Source organism: Oryx dammah, unplaced genomic scaffold, assembly GCF_014754425.2.
Source record: "Oryx dammah isolate SB20612 unplaced genomic scaffold, SCBI_Odam_1.1 HiC_scaffold_25, whole genome shotgun sequence".
NCBI classification, from domain to species: domain Eukaryota; kingdom Metazoa; phylum Chordata; class Mammalia; order Artiodactyla; family Bovidae; genus Oryx; species Oryx dammah.
Window position 1 is genome coordinate 98401021 of NW_024070209.1, and position 6860 is coordinate 98407880.

Genomic DNA, 6860 nt, shown 5'->3' on the forward strand with positions numbered 1-6860 from the left:
TGGGAGCGAGAGTCGGCCATGGAGAGAGCCGTGAGAACACCCTCGCAGAGCACCTGCTAAGCCCCTGAGGTGGGAACAGCCTTGGCAGGTTGGAGGGCAAGGTAGAGGCAGGAGGGCAGTGAGTGATGGGAAGCAAGGGCATGAGTGGAAAGGCAGCCAGGCTGGGCAGCACGGAGCCAGCTGGGCCACAGAAGGACTCTGTGCTTTGATCTGAGTGGGTCAGCAGGAGAATGTGCTGGAGTTCCTCCAGCTGGCTTTTGCAAGCTGGTTGTGAACATCTCGTTCCCACTCTGTGACGTTCAGTGACATCACATTGGCAGCTTGGAATCGCTGAGGTGGGAGTATTTACACCAACGGGAAGGGCAGTTTCTATAGATGAACCCTGCCCTCCACCTTCCAACTGGTTTTGAACATTTACACTTCTGGGAAGTTTCGAGTTGGGGAGGGATACCGTCTGTTTTAAATATCTTCAAATACCAGAGAATGGAGAGAAGGAAAGTGGACAATAGGAGGCTGAGAGCAAAATAGGAAGTCTAGGACTTCCCTGGTGGGCCCGAGGCTAAGACTCTGTGCTCCCAATGCAGGGGGCTCAGGTTTGACCCCTGGTCAGGGAACTGACTACCATATGGCAGAACAAAAGATCCTGCAGGCTGAGACTAAGACCCATTGCAACCGAATGAATAAATATTTAAAAACAACAACACCGGCGACCACAAAACTAGGAAGTCTAGTTAGCAGGTTAATGCAGTGATCCAGGGGAGCAATGCTGTTGTTGGACTAGGAGAGCAAAATCAATGGTGGTGAAGAGAGGGTGGGCTGTGAATCTCCTCTGAAGGGGAGCTGCCAGAATTTGCTGATGGGCTGGATTTGGGTTTCTGAGAAAAGAAGGAGTTCAGATATTCTGATGTTTTGGGTCTGTGCAACTTACTGAATGATGGTGCCATTGATGGAATGGGAAAGACCCGTGGAGTAGGTGTTGGGGGTGGTTCTCAGGGGTTTGGGTTCTGAGATGCCTGGTGCCCCAAGAAGAGAAGTCACACAGGGCTGGGACCTCTGGGTTGCATTCGGCATAGAGGTCCCAGCTGGAGATGGAGTTGTCAGCAGGTCGATGGGACTGCATGAATTTTGCTGGGAGAACGTGACAGGAAGGTTCAGAAGGGGGCCAAGGTCTGAGTCTAGAGCCTCCCCTCATTTCAAGGAAGAGGAGAAAGCGAAAGTATCAGTCGCTCAGTCGTGTCCGACTCTTTGCGACCCCATGGACTGTAGCCTGCCAGGCTCCTGTCCATGGGGATTCTCCAGGCAAGAATGCTGGAGTGAGTTGCCATTTGGGCTCCACAAAGGAGACTGGGCAGTTACGAGCCAAGAGAGTAGAACTAAATTGCTTTCTGCCCAGCTGATATTTTGGGGGTTTTGTTTTTCACGCTAAGCAAGAGAGGTGAGAGGACGGATATCGGGGATTGGTGGCTGTGCAGCCATCATTCTTCTGGGCATAGAATCCCTCTTCCCTATGGAGAACCTATGGAAAGGGGCTGAAGTGGGCTGACCAATCCCCTTAATCTTAGAGATGGACACATGCCCAGACCTGGCCAATCAGAGGGCTCCTGGCTCCCCATCAGCTGTGATTGGTTCAGGGATGAGCACTTGACCCAGACTGTGCCAATGAGTGGCATCCCTGGCACTTCCTGTTGGAGCCATGGGAAGATGCCCCTTCTGCCAAAGTTGGTAAGCTGGGGAAAAGTTATCCTGGGGATGCTAATGGAAGGGCCAGCGGTGTAATTGTGGGCCCAGTGCAAAATACATATGCAGGATCCCCTGCTCAAAAAGCAAAAAAAAGTACCACTAGCAGTAGCTAGAACACTTCCTTCCTTCCACAGGCTCTCAACTTGTTGTGGTGGTTTTTTTTTTTTTTCTATCTGCTATGTCATTCTAAGTAAGAAAAGAATAAAAATGTTAAGTGATTAGCATGAATTTTTACCATTCGTCTTCATACTGTGCAATACCAGTTTAAAATGCAAATATTAGAGCAGTTAATTCATGTAACACAAGTTACACAATTTGTATTTTGTGGCTAGTCCTTGATGGTACCTTGACATGGCCGGAAAAGACAGATTCAAACCAGATTCAAGAAGGTTATAGGAGGAGAGAGGGCTTCCCTGGTGGCTCAGATGGTAAAGAATCTGCCTGCAATGCAGGAGACCCAAGTTTGATCCCTGGGTTGGGAAGATCCCCTGGAGAAGGGAATGGCTACCCACTCCAGTATTCTTGCCTGGAGAATTCCATGGACAGAGGAGCCTGATGGGCTACAGTCCACGGGGTTGCAAAGAGTTGGACACGACTGAGCAACCAGCACACACACACACACACACACACATAGGAGGAGAGGATCCCCCAGGCCAGTGGAGTGGCTGAGGGGATATTGCAGAACCTCGCAGACATCCCTCCACTAGGCCATGCGTGACCACGTGTGTGTTTCCTGCCTCTCTTGGGCCTGACAGTTACTGAATTACTCCTCCCACCAACCAGCAGGCTGATGTGCTGAGTTCTGATCAGAGCTTGGATCTAGGCACCACCCCCACAACATGACTCATCTCAACCTCCAGCAGAGGGATGACCTCCCCCACATACACACACACCTCTGTCCCTGGATGGAGGGTAGGTAAGAGGCTCGCCTCCTCCTAGTCACAGTCTCTGGTTGGTTTCTAGATGGGTCATGGTACTTCCAACCCAGGGTAACAAGCGCTGTCGCCATGCCCTGTGGCGCTGCTGGGCATGTAGTCTGACCCCAACCTCCCTGTCTGTTCCCAGGGTGAAGGGGAGCAGTGGTCACATGAGAGGGGATGCCAGGCAGGGCCAGGGGCCAGAGATAGGGGAGTCAGGGGCAGAGAACCTCTTCCAGGGAGGCAAGGAGGTACCAGGAGGCAGGATGGCAAGGGAGTTGAAATTTCAAGCCCTCAGCTCATGGTTCATTGTCTCATCACATTTCACTTACAAAACGCAGATTCAAAGTCAAAATGATTATGGCTTTCAGGACGGCATAAATGTTAAGCCCCATCAAGACGGCAGGGCATGACACCCCAGGCCTGGAGTCTTTTGAACGTGGGACCCTGGTGGTGACTGTACTGGTCCTGTGCTGGTGGAGCTGGCCCTGGCTGGTGGCACTCTTGCTCACGCCCCAGAGAAAACCCAAGAAAAGGCCAAGAAGAGACAGGAAATGCCAAGAGACTGTGAGTGAGCCCCGGTGACATCATGTGAGCCTCTGGGTCCAGCTGTGCCTGGAGCTAAAACACGATGGACTTTCCAGTTCCTGAGCCAGTGACGTTCTTTTTCGCTTCAGTCAGCTTCGATTGAGTTTCTGAGGCCTGCAAAAGGGGGGACCTGCAGAGGAGAGGATCCAGGCCTGGGAATCTGGATACCTGGACTTCTTGCTTGGCTTAAAGCGTTTGGAACTGTCCATCCATCCAGATGGTTGGATGGCATCACTGACTCAGTGGGCATGAGTTTGAGCAAACTCCTGGGGACAGTGAAGGATAGGGAAGCCTAGCGTGCTGCAGTCCATGGGTCGCAAAAGAGTCAGACACAACTGAACAACACAATCCCCAAAATGCCTGTGAGTCACGCAGAGATCTGACTGCTCCCTCCCCGAATGGACCTGTTCTGTTCTCGGCTGGGTCCTTTATCTGAGTTAGACCGCCCGTTCTTTGTCCCAACAAAGGGAAGCTTTATTCCTCAGGGTTCCAACCTTCCTCAGGCTGGTTGACATGGGTGTCAAAGGAGACCCTCACGTTCCCCCCTGGGGTTGAGGGACGTATGTGTGTGTGTGTGTGTGTGGCCTGGAGGGTGTCTGGGAGCCAAGGAAGGAAAGTGAGAAAGGCTCTAGGGAGTGTTTAAGAAACATCAGAAAATGACTGGGTTGGCGGGGGCAGAGTAGGGGAGGAGTTAGAGACCCAAGGGTTGGGGGTGGGGAAGGGGTTGACTGGGGGAGGGTGGGCAGATCACCTCTCACCCACTGTTTCTCCTTTAACCCACTCCCTGAACCCATCTCTTCGTTCGTTCCATCACCAAGCCTACATCCTGAATGAAGTCGTTAAACCCGCACCGAGTGACAGTTGACTGTCAGGCATAGCCAGGCCTCGAAGGTACCCAGACACCTCACTGGAGGTTAACGTTTTTGAAGACACACGTGCCAATTTGTGGAAAGACCCAAAAAAAATCCACCAGAGTTTAACTCGCCTTCTGCAGTCCCAGCAGTGAAAAGATCTTGACTGAGTCTCTCTGGATAAAGGTGCATCTTCTTACTTCTTAGGTAATCAATTTTGTTCAACAGGAGAGAGTCAGTAGAAAAAGTGTCCTGCGTTTTGCAGAGGGTGTGTATCGTCTGAGTGGAGCTGACCAGTGACGATATCGCAACTCTGGTTTATTGGGCGCTGGCTGTATGGCAGGCGTGGGGCTGTAGAAGGCTCCTGGCATAGGTGGGTGCTCACAAGCATCCTCGCTGTGCAGACAAGGGTTTGGAGACTTGGAAAAGGGCCGCAAAGAGCCTAGTGTCACCTAGAAACTGGCAAAGCCTTGTGTGTAACCAGGTCGGTGTGGCTCTGGTGGCTTAACTTAGAACGACAAGTCCCACCTTTGGACAGGCCCCCCTCATGGGGAGGTGGCCCCAGGAAGCCCTCTGGTGCTTGGTCCTTGCGTGCTGGTCCACATTCTCTCATTTGATATTAATAACTTCCAGGGAGGGGATGTCTCACAGGGAACTGGTGTATTGCTCTAGGACAGCCCTCCCACCCTACTTTGTCCATTGGAAAGAAGGACAAAGCTCAGCCTCTCCGGGTCACCAGGGAAACTGGTTGGAACAGCTGCCCCAGACTGTTGTTATACTGGTTTATCCCCTCCTTCTGTCCCTGCCACCCCCTCCCCACCATTGCCCTGGGGGAAGGCAGGAATTTTCTATAACACCAATAATCACTCCCATTTCTTGAGTGCTTGCTGTGTGCCAGGCATTCCAGGAAGCCCCTTCTTGGGTGACAACTGAATCCTCCCATCCCTGCCTTCCTCTGGTCCCACCTCCTTGCCACTCTGGCCATGGCCCTCTGCCTCTTGAGAGCCATCTTCCAGTTCCAACATGCCAATGAGTTCCTGTGTTTAGTCCTTCTGCCTGGAATGCTCTTCCCCCATTGTTCACCCAGCTAGCGTGGTAGAGATTTCTAGGGCTCACTCTTCGGCACTTCACTTCTCTTTCCCAGGCCCCTTGCAGTTAGGCGGGGTCATGGGGCTAATTCTGGTCAATGGGCTGTGAGCGTTAAGTGAGGAGAATTCCTTCCCTTGCAGAATAATCCAACTGTTGAATCGCCACTGAGACACTGTGTGGGGGGAAGCATCCCGGAGAGTTGTCCCATTCAGCTGGCCTTTGCATGATCAAGAAATTAATCTAAGTTGTGTTGAACTGCTGAGATTTGGGGATTAATGTGTTACTGCAGCAGAGCTTAGGCTATACTAATACAGCTGATCTAGTCAGATCTCAGCTCATGTATCGCCCTCTCCGATCACCAGATTTAAAGTGATGCTGCCAGCTCCTCACTGTTTCATTTTCCCACAACACTTATCTCAGCGTTCAGTGGTTCACTTACTTATTGTCTGTCTCTCCATTAGCACATAAGCTCCATAAAAGCAGGGTGCTTCTCTGTCTTGTTTATGCCACATCCTCGGTGCCTAGCACAGGGCCTGGCATATATAGGTACTCAATATATTTGAATGAATGGGTGAGTACATGCATTTTTTGAATGAGTCAGTGACAGAGGCAGGTGGCCATTCTCGTGTGTAGATATGGAGTCTGATCTTGCCACCAGCGGTTTTCTTACTGTGATTAGACATCAGAAGGCTGGAAGCAATGGTTCTTTTGTCTATATTTGGAGTGTCAACATTGGATTCAGACCTTCCTTGTCTCCTCCCACTCTATCCCTTCAGACCTGGGAATGTGGGCCGGCTAGGAAAACAGCTCATCCCAGGTCCCAAGCCGAGCCTATGGCCAAGCCAGAGTCAGCCCCTGGGTTTCCAGACTCCTAGTCCACAGACCTTTGTGCTGAGCTTTGCCACTTTGTCTTTAGTTTCAGCTTAAGTCACTGAAGGCACTTCCCAAGCATTTCCCTCTTAACTACCCACCTGGTCAGGTAATCTAGCAAAATTCTGAGCAAAACATTCTGTGACGATTGATGGGAAGGACGGGGCAGAGTTGGGAGAGGGGTCAGAGGTGAGGACAAGCAAGGCTCCCTCCAGAATGCCTCCCTGGGGTTTGTCTTTTTGTCTCACAGTCTCTTGGCAGAGGCAGAGTGCGGCATGCTGAATTCTGGGAAGCCAAGGCCTCTTGGTCAAGAGCTCTGTTCTCAGGGGTTGAGCCTGCCTCAGAAAGTTTGAATAGCCCTGCTCCTCGCACTCTGCTCTGTAGCATGCTGAACACTGATGATAGCACCTGTCACATCACATTTTTTTCCTCTGAAAAATGCGGTGTTAATTTTTTTCTTCTAAATATAAAAGTGATACATGCTCATTGTAGAAAATTTGGAAAACACAGAAATGTGCAATGGTGAAGCAAAGGTCATCTGTATTCTCTCCACCTTTCAACTGTTGCAGTATTTTCCAGCTTCTGTTTCGTCGGTTTCGTCTACACATGTGATCGATAATGTTACCTGTTCCCCAGATGTCCCTGGGCCCTGCCAGCTGGGGGTGTACAGGCGGGCATGTTAATTTCAGCGTGTCCCTCTCCATTCCGCTGGCCAGCACCTTGGCCTCCCTTCAAAGCCTTTTCAGCTGGGTCTGGGAGTGCCAGGGGGAACCATGTATGAGCTCCAGCCAAGTTCCTCCACTTA